General features: G+C 47.7%; 1 protein-coding gene across 2 annotated transcripts in view; it reads right to left on the reverse strand.

Annotated features, from left to right (window-relative positions):
- The window catches only part of LPAR3 (lysophosphatidic acid receptor 3), a 77,767-nt gene extending 67,644 nt beyond the window's left edge, over positions 1-10,123 (reverse strand). Inside the window, exon 1 of one of the 2 annotated variants that reach the window (XM_059375281.1) lies at positions 9,918-10,123. The gene's annotated coding sequence lies outside the window, so the exon portion shown is untranslated. The other variant, XM_059375282.1, reaches the window with a different exon arrangement.
- Positions 10,124-10,352: the final 229 nt, after the last annotated feature.

Raw genomic sequence — 10,352 nt, forward strand, 5'->3', positions numbered from 1 at the left:
CCAAAAAAAAAAAAAAAAAAAAAAAAAAGCATGGCTCCCACACAAACACCAGACTCCGCAGTCAGAAACTAAGAGTTTTTCCTCTAGGATCAGGAACAAGGCAAGGATGCCCACTCTGGCCACTTCTGTTCATCATAGTACTGCAAGTTCTAGCCAGGATAATTAGGCAAGACAAAGAGTGAAAGGGGATCCACATGGGAAAAGGAGAAGTAGAATTGTGTGTTCACAGGTGACATAATCTTATATAGAGAAAACCCTAAAGGCTGCACAAAAATCTAATAAGTGAATTCAGTAAAGCTGCAGGATATAAAATAAACATACAAAAATCAGTTGTACTTCTATACACTAACAATGAACCATTCAAAAGGGAAGTTAAGAAACAATCTATGCACAATAACATCAGAAAGAGTAAAATACTGAGAAATAAACTTAACCAAAGAGGCAAAAGACTTAGACAATGAAAACTACAAGACATCAATGAAAGAAATTAAAGGAGACACAAATAAATAGAAAGACATGCTATGTTAGTGGCTAGTAAGACTCAATTCTGTCAAAATGTCCATACTAGTCAAAGTGACTTAAAGATTTAGAACTAGCCCTATCAAGATCTCAATGGCTCTTTAAAAAGAAATCCTAAAATGCATATAGAATGCAAAGGATCCCCAAAAGCTGAAACAATCTTGAGAAAGAAGAACAAATTTGGAGGCTACATATTTCCTGATTTTAAAACATATTACAAAGGTACAGTAACTAAAACAGTACAGTACTGGCAAAAAGACATACATAGAAACCAAAAAACAGAATGGAGAGCCCAGAAACAAATCCATGCATACATGGTCCACTGGTCTTCAACAAGGGTGCCCAGAAGACACAGTGGGGTAAAGACAGTCTCTTCCACAAATACTCTTTGGGAAACTTGGCATCCCCATGCAAAGGAGCACAGCCTCTGGAGTGACACGACCTAGGTCAGAAGCCTTGCTTACCAGCAAGTTAGTTAATCTCTTTGTGTCTTAATTTCCTCATCTTTAAGACAGGGATAATAAGAGTATCTTCTTCCTAAGACTGTTGGCAGATTTAAATCTGACATTCCTTTACAGTCATTATCAATAGGGTCTTGGGAAAGCTACTTACCCTCTTTGAGCATTAATTTTCTCTGCTGTAAAAGGGAGACAAGTTCTAAATTGTTAGGTTATTGCGTAATTAGGACAAAATGAATGAAGTAACCAACGTAAAGACCTCAGCCCACTTCCAAGTCCAGAGGAGTCAGAAGAGTCCAATAAATTGCCTTGTTCCCAGTAGGACAGGAAGTGGGGGTCTCAACAGAGACTTCTAGGAAGGGGAGACCAGAAGAGGATACCCCTCCCTCAGAATGGGTGGGTCACCAACATAACAAGCCCAAAGTCAAGGCTATCTCTCCTCTACCACCCTGTCTAAAGTCACGAACTAGTGTTTTTCACTACCACTGAAAACACTTAGATGAATATGTGTAAGAGGAGGTTAGCCAGCTGGGTTGAAACATTCTAATTATGCTACCATGCTTGCTCTAGGCCACTCTGTCTGGATCTTAGAATAATCCATCAAAACACATTCATTGACATACCACTGAACAGTGGTCAAAGTAAGTTCCCACCTCTTTTCCCGTTTGATCCCTCCATGAGAGGACAGTGTAGTTACAGAGAAGAAAACTAAAACTGGGACAGCCTGATTCACTCTCACTAGCCCTCATCTTTCTGGCCCCCAGACTCTTAGGCCCCTGGAACCCTTTTTCCCATATTTAATTCTATGCCCCCATGAGAAATGAAATAATGGAGATCTATTCTTACAACGACATTAATGCTTTTTGCAAGCATTTATGGATTCCACAAGAAATATAATATGATTATAGTAAATGTCAATAAAATTTGTAAGTGTATCCCCACTTAGAAGTTTTGGCAAAAGTTTATGGGGAAAAGTCCATATAATCCAATGAAAACAACAGAATAAAACTCTAAATACATAACAAAAAATAGCAATGATGATTCAGTTTGCCTCCTTCAGAGAAAATTCAGAAGAACAAGCAACTGGGCTGACCTCTACCGCCCTGAACAATCTAACTGAAGAAAGGCCTTCTCTTAAAGCATTTTGCTTTCCCCATCAACAGCACAGTCTATCAGTTGAACTAGACCACAGAATTCAATTACCTGACTTATAACAAATTAGACTGGAAATTAACTAAGAAAGACGAGTAATGACCTAGCCTTGCTGACATTCCTTTTCTTTTCCCTTTGTTGAGTATTCATGGAATTTGCATATGTGACAAGTTCCAACTACGTGATGGGTGAGTTCCACTCGTCCTGTTCTGGGGAACACTACTCCACCATGGATCCCTCTCATCCCTGTCCAGCTAACATTTCCTCAGTGTTCATTCTATGCAGGAGAGAGAGACAAGAGATGTGCAAACATTTCAAAGATGGAAAATGCCCCCGGGAAGCTCATCATCTAGAGCAGCAGGCGCTCAACCAGGGCTCATCCTCCACACACCCTTGCCCCAGGACATCTCAAAGTACCTGGAGACACATGTGTTAGACCCAGCCCGGGTGCTATGGGCTTCCGGTGGGTGGAGGCCAGGGGGGCTGCTACACGTGCTACCAGGCACAGGACGGGCCCCACCACCAAGAATTATGGAGCCCAAGATGTCGGCGGTGCCAAGCTTGAGAAAGCCGAATCTAAAGGATCAGGGTGACAACTCAGAGTGTCACAGTGCAGCAGGGTGACTATGGTGTGAGCTAGCAGAGAGACAAAAGTGAGGTGCTAGCAGAGAGGTGGCTAAACAGGTGACAGAAATAGTGCTGGCAAGGGTCTAGGGAAATGGCATCTGCAGACGGCATGGGTGAGAACGTGGAGGGATACAGCTTGTGGGGAGAGCCACGGGTCAACACGCATTAAGAGCTTTAAAAACGTATATATACTATTTCTATCTTTGCTTTCTTTCCATTCCCATCTTCCCCTCTTCCTCTGCCTTCCCTTCTCTTCCTTCCCCAGGGTCAGCTCGCGGATGAGAAGGAGGTGTGATGGGAGGCAGAGTGGGAGAGGCATGAAAGCCTGGGCTGTGGCTGGAGAGCCAAGGAGAGCGCAGGGCCTCTCACAAAGGCGCAGAGAGGCCCGAGGCCCTGGGGCAGGTCGGGGCAGGGCGGGGGGGGGGGGGGGGGGGCAGGCCGGGCAGCTGAGAAGAAGAGGTAGCATGACAGAACCAGGTACAGGGGAGGCCAGATGGCCTCTGGTTTCGAGACAGGCTAGCGTGAGTAGAACAGGGGAAAAAAGGTAAAATAAAAGTAAAAAGATTAAGAATAATGGGCTACAAGCTTCCTACTGCCAGAGAAGGTATGTACGAAGATATAAAGGGGTGAGAATAGAAAGATTTCTGGGCATTGGGCTGGAGTTGGAGGCATTTGTTATGAATTCATGATTTCATAATACATAGCCTTCTGTGGAAAGATTTATAAACGTTCACGTGCATATACATATATACGTGTATTTCCTACCTCTGTCCCCTGAAAGGTCTAAAGCAATGACACTCCAGAAACAATGGGCACATCAACCTTCCATATCTTTATAATATCATTCTTTACTAGAAGGGACACTGACTAGGTCAGGGAATGTAGAACAGAAGCCTGGAATATCTTGTGGTGCCAGAAAATTTTTAAATGCTCAGTGAGAAGCACCTGGGTGGTTCAGTGGTTAAGTGTCTGCCTTCAGCTCAAGTCATGATCTCAGGGGCCTAGGGTTGAGCCCCAGCATGGCATTGGACTCCCTGCTCAGTGGCGAGCCTGCTTCTCCCTCTGCCTGCCCCTCCCGCTTCTAGTGTGCTCTCTCTCTCTCTCTCTCTCGTTTTCCCTCTCTCTCAAATAAGTAATTAAAATAGAACAAAAAAAAAAAAAGACATTTTAAATGTTCGACGAATAATGGAAATATCAAAAGGACACAGGAGCCAGCTTAGAGGGACTTCCGCTGGCCAAATGAGGACAAACTGAGCATCAGAATAAATAATAACGGTAACAGATGTCAACATTTCGAATACAGAAGGAATCCATGAATACATGCGAAAGAAATGAATAAATACACGAGGGAGAAAGTTCTTCCTCAGAGTATAATGCTAATGAGTGAACACTGACTATGAAGTGATGGAAATAAAGCAGCATCAGGTAGCAACCTTCAGAGAGGTGGGTAATTCAGGCAGAAGTCCTCCGAGGAATGGTAAAGGTGGCAGGCGGAGGTTTAAGGAGGAACAGGCTATTCATATAACCTCAGAGTACTTCCCCACAAACACCAGGAAATTTCAAAGGGGAAAATGGCGGATTTAAGGGGATTTAAGGGGAGGGAATCTGGACGACACCAACATACCCAGGTGCTCAAGGCACCTGTGGTAGGACAGTCTGACACGGAGCCCCTTCTAATGTGCTGTGTCCAGAAGAGCAGGAGACCACCAAAGACAAAGCACCTGAGTCTGGCTCTGAAAAAACACCTGCCAGACCCAGATGGGGAATCCACCTACAGAGTGTGAGACCCAGGAACAGCTGCAAGGACCCTAGGAACAGAGTAAGTCAGAGGAACTAACTCGGATCCTAGAAAAAGCAAGAAAAGAGACACTGGGGCATTGGGGGAATGACTGATGAATTAGGAAGGGGTTCTGTAGACTGGATGGTAGAGAGTTGCACCATGGTCAACTTCATGATTTGGTGGCACAATGACCAATTTTGTGTGTCAACATAACCGGGTTAAGGGGTGCACAGGTAGCTGGTAAAATATTCTCTGGGTGTGTCCCTGAGGGTGTTCCAGAAGCAATTAGCACTTGAACTGGTGAACTAACTAAAGAAGATCACCCTCACTCACGTGAGTGGGTGCATCTTCTACTGAGAGCCTGAGTAGAGCAAAAAAGAGGAAGAAGGTCGAATTTGCCCTGTCGCTTGAACTGGGAGACACACGTCCTGTCCTTGGACATCAGTGCTTCCGGTTCTCAGACCTTCAGACAGACTGAATGACATGACCCGCTTTCCTGGTTCTCCAGCTTACAGACGGCACATTAAGGGGCTTCCCAGCCTCCATGACCCTATGAGCCAACTCCTTTAATAAGCATCTTCACACACCTCTCTCTATATATAGCCTATTGGTTCTGTTTCTTTGGAAAACCCTGACGAATGCAAATGCAAATGCAATGGGGATATAGAAAAAGGTCATACTTATTTCCAGTTTAGTCTAGGGAAAAGGCCCCCATTCAAAGGACTAACCTATTAAAAATCAACCAGGGGGGGGCGCCTGGGTGGCTCAGAGGGTTAAGCCTCTGCCTTCGGCTCAGGTCATGATCTCAGGGTCCTGGGATCGAGCCCCACGTCGGGCTCTCTGCTCAGCAGGGAGCCTGCTTCCTCCTCTCTCTCTCTCTGCCTGCCTCTCTGCCTACTTGTGATCTCTCTCTGTCAAATAAATAAAAATCTTTAAAAAAAAAAAAAAATCAACCAGGGCAGGAGGCAAATGAGTCAGTGAGTTAGTTCTCTATCTGAACTCTTGTTTTGGTCTTCAACAACTAGTTACCCCCAAGAGCTTAACTTTGGATTTCTTTAGCTCTCTTTGGGGAAAAAAATGCCTCTGACCGACTCCACTGCCCACCTTTGACTTATAAGGTCTGACTCTATCTGGGCGCGGCTCCAGAATTTCTTTTTTTGTCCTTTAAAGATTTTTATGTATTTATTTGAGATAGCACAAGCGGGGAGGAGGGGCAGAGTAAGAGGAAGTAGCAGACTCCGTACTGAGCAGGGAGCCTGATGCAGGACTCGATCCCAGGATCATGACTTGAGCCAAAGACAGATGTTTAACTGACTGAGCTACCCAGGCACCCCTTTCTGTAGAGGAAGGGCTTTGGGGCCACCTATCTGTGAGGGGAGACCAGGGCAGCCTTAAAGCTTTATTTACAAAGCAAGCCCACTGCTTTCGTTCAGACAGCATGTTTGTTCAGAGGGCCTTTGGATAAATTGGTGGTGTTTATGGAGGGGCTTAACTGCCCTCCAACCCAGCCCTGCCACCTGCCAAGCCATCCCTGAGAAGACCACAGAATCTGCATGGGGCTAAGGTAAGGCCAGAGCTAGCAGCACCTCCAGCCTCATGTCCCAGAGAACAATATAGCCACCAGGCTAACAGATGAGTAAGTAGGGGGCTGACTAACATCTTTAGGAAGGGCTGAAGCAGGCTGTACAGGGCAGGTTGTTTTCAGAGTGACACCCAGTCTGGCCCAGCCTAAGATGTATGAATGATTCACATCTGAGGAGGGGAGGCAAGGTCTGTGGGAGCTGGTGATGTCAGGGGTCAAGGCAAAGGAGGAGTTCATGGCAAGAGGCAGACAGGACTGGAGGACAGGTGTCAGGTACCACACAGGAAGGGTCAGCAGATAAAGACGGATGAGGGATAAGGAGAAGGACATCAGCCTGGGGAACAAAGAGAGATAGGTGCCACCCGGGAAACCAAAACCTTCCTCTCACTGGGTACTACTCTCCTGGCTCACCAGGAGAGCAACACATCTTTCAGACTCAAATTAAGTAATTAGCTTAATTGTTTACAGCAGGGAAATGCACCGTTTTGGTTTAGTGCTTTGCAGGGTGGATCTTAAAGACCCAAGTTAGCAAGAAGGCACAGGCCAGGGAGGGTGGCATCAGGCAGTCCTGTCCAATGTCCAGCAACTGCACAACCACGCTCTTCTGACTCACTGGCTGGTGAGCCGGCTCAGTGTTTTTATCCACTAAGCACTGAGATGAGCAAACAGTACAGGTGATTCTAAAGGGAATTATAGTCTCTTCAGAACTCTGCCCTGTGCCTCCGATCACACACGGTTAGGCCGTCTCAATCCTGAAACTTCTGTTCCTTGTGCATTCCCCATAGGGCAGTTTCGCAACCTCTGGCAGGATTTCCTCCCTGAAGTCCGCTTCAACATGAGAGGGCAGGAGAGAGAGGTGTGGAGGGACGGCAGTTGAGCCCACCCAACACCCACACGGACATCCGACCACCCCCACGCAGCCTGCCTGGGGTGTCCCACAATGTTTATGTAGTCCTCTCTGGGTGCAAAGCTCTTTCACATAGATGATTTCATGGAACCCACCACACACGCATGTAGGCAGAAAAGGAATTACTATCCCTGCTGTATAAATGGGAAAACGGATTCAAGGACAACACGTGGTTTATTCAAGGTCACAAGAATTCACAAAGGCAGGGCTGGGGCTAGAACCCAGACTGCTGTGCTCCAAGGGCCTCTCTAATTCAGCATTCTAAAAGCACAAAGTCTCGGGGCTTCTGCGGACAGGGCCACACCCCTCTCACCTCCACCTTCCTCATCCACGGTGGGACTAAGTCCCGGGGGGGACTCCTCCACGGCCATGCAGAATCCAGGGTGAGCAACAAAGGAGCAGCAAGGCCAAAGAGGAGGTGGCTCAGTCCTTGCAGGAGGAACGATGGAGGGAAGAGCAAAAGGGCCAGGAAACTGGGGAGAGCAAGCAAGCCAAGTACGGCAACACCTCTAAGTCGCCTCACCTACGCCGTGGGGATCTACATTTGCACTCTTGCCAGAACAACGTACATTTGCACCCATGTTTACAGAAATACCAATATTTTAAAGTTTATCTTGGAGGAAAAGATGGCAACCAGCATTTAAGGAGTACTTCCTGTATGTATATCAGAGACTCTGCTAAGTGCTTTCTTTTCTAATCTTGGGAGGTGGATATAAGCTTCATTTTTACAGACAAGGAAATTAAGGCTTAGAGAAATGAAGCAAGGTCACAAAGCCTGGCCTGGAACAAAGGCTGGCCTGACTGTGAAGCCCTGCTCTTTTCCTTATACTGCATTAATAATGCCCTGGGCCTGGGCTCTGCCATTTAGAAGCTTGCAATCAGGCTTAACCACTCTGTTGGGTCTAATCACAGACAAGAAAGCATTCTGAACTAATGTATCCTCCAAGGGGAATGGCTAATAGGTAATTTGAGTTATAGTAATTCCCATTTGAGTTACAAGGATTCCCCTTGCCCCAGCCCAAAGAAATAAGACGCTGGCCTTAAATTATGGTGCATTTCTGCCCCGCGTCAAAAAGACGGAGAACTTGAGGGAGAAGCAGCCCACCATGGGTCTGTATATATGACTTGGAGAGGGTGTGTCTTGGTTGCTGCCTGGCTACAATGCTGTGTGTGCATCTGTCCCCCTAAGTGTGTGTGTTTTGGAAAGATGAGAGAAAGCATGAGCATGTGTAGACTCTCAAATAGGTTCTGAGGAACGTACCCCAAAAAAGCAATCACATGTCTTAACTGTTTTCATTTCAGTCTTCATTGATAGGAAACATACGCAGATCTGTTCTATCAAACCTCCTATAAAACCACCAGATACCTAAAATAGATCTGATTTAATATAAAGAGGCTGGTATCAGTTTACACATTTGTCAGATTTAGGGAAGACGACATGTCATTTATAGTTAAATCAAAGCCAGAAATTTGGAATGCTAATGATAAAAAAAAATAAGAAGAATGTGCCCAAATGATCTGCTTTCCTAGTCACATGGTAGTGACAATCAGGATCAGTTCTGTTCAGATGGTTAAATGTCCAGATCGGACATGTCTAGTACATGATCTAGGTCCATACAGTCTCAAGGCACAGGAGACAACTCTAGAAGCTTATCTCAAGTACATCAACCTTGCTGGCAGGATTTGTTTGCCGCTCTTTTTAGAATGGTCTAGTTTGTTTAGACAAGCATGAGGTTAACAGAACCAAGGTTGTGTGTTTCTAACTATGACTTCCAATTGGGAAAAAAAAAAAAAAAAAGGAAAATTCTATTTACTGTACTCAGACCACACAAATGTCTTAGGGGAAGCAGGGTTAGCAACTAGGGATTCTTTACTAGGAACTTCAACCACTCTCCTTAGCAACAGAAAAGTCCATGCACTGATGAAATGTCAGACAGTGTATGGACGCATAACCTATTGGTAAAGAAGGGATTATCTGTCTGTAACTGCCATTAGTTTATTCTCCGACTTAAACCTTGAAAAGCTAAGCGGACCTGAACTTCTAAAGTAACATTCCAAGACCAGGTAATACTCTGGGCAGCAAAGGCGTGAGAAGGGAGAAATGCGTTGCAAAGACAGTAACAAATTACAGAGACACATTTCGTGGAAATTACTCGGTTAAAAATCGCTTTTGAGGGCCGTTGTAATGATTACCTTAATAAGACTAAATTGTTTCCAATATTCACCGTCACTACTCAAATTACAAGTTGAGAAACTTCTAAGCAATTTTGGGTCGTCGCAACTGGCTGCGGGAATGCAGAAAGTAACAATGCTACAGAACAAAGCACTTTTGTCTGTCGCTGGTGAGGGGGATCGCGGGCACCTTCGCTCACTCACAAAGCACCACCCCCCACAGTGTTACCAGTTGGTTAATAATCTCTATTTCCGGAATCTTTATGCCTTGCACACATCCAGCTTTTCTCCGGACACACCATCGTACCGGGCGTAAATGGAGGCTGAAAAATGTGACATCCCTGGGCTCCGCGGGAGAATCTCAGTTAACCGTCGACGGGTGTTAAAGCCGAGCTCGGAAAAGCACCTGGGCGAAAGCGGAGGGAGCCTGCGCCGCGCTCCCGGCGCCCGGCCCCACCACACAGCACGCGCGGGGGCAGCGCCGATCTGGCATCCCGGTGGCTTCTCGCGCCAAGGAAAACAGTGGGGGGAGGGCAACATGCGCCCCCCAGAGAGTCTCGTCCCAGGTGCTCCGAGTGGGTTTGGCGTCCGCCGGGCCGCCAGGCAACCCTGGAGAGCCGCGGCTCCCGCCCGGCGGAGGTGCGCCCCAGCCTCTCCCCAAGCGCGCCCCGGCCCGCCCGGGCTCCGGGAACCCTCCCAGCGCCCGGTGCCCGCACTCACCGCTCACGCTCGCCCGCCACCGAGCCCGGGAGCGGGGGCCCCTGCGGCTGCCGCATGCCCTCGGGGCCGAGCGCGATGAGGCGACCGGAGGCCGGGCTCTGGCCGGGCGCACGGGGCAGTGGAGGACAAGGCGGGCGGGCGGCGGCGCGCCTCCTATCCAGCGGCTTGTGACACGCCCGGAGCCCAAGGAAAGTTTGGCGGAGCGAGGGGTGGTGCCGAGGGGGCGCGTCCCCGCCCTGCCCCGCCCTGCCCCAGACGTCCGAGCGTTCCCACGGGAGAGCGCCCCCCACCGGCGAGGCACGGATCTGTGCGCCCGGGCGCTCCTGTGGGTGCTGACCTGCCTGGAACTGGTCCCCACGAGGGTGGCAGGCCCGAAGCAGGACATGGCACCCACTAAAGGACCGTGAGCAGCCACGGGGCTCACAGAGCCATACC

The sequence above is a fragment of the Mustela nigripes genome, chromosome 14 (genome assembly GCF_022355385.1).
Source record: "Mustela nigripes isolate SB6536 chromosome 14, MUSNIG.SB6536, whole genome shotgun sequence".
NCBI lineage: Eukaryota > Metazoa > Chordata > Mammalia > Carnivora > Mustelidae > Mustela > Mustela nigripes.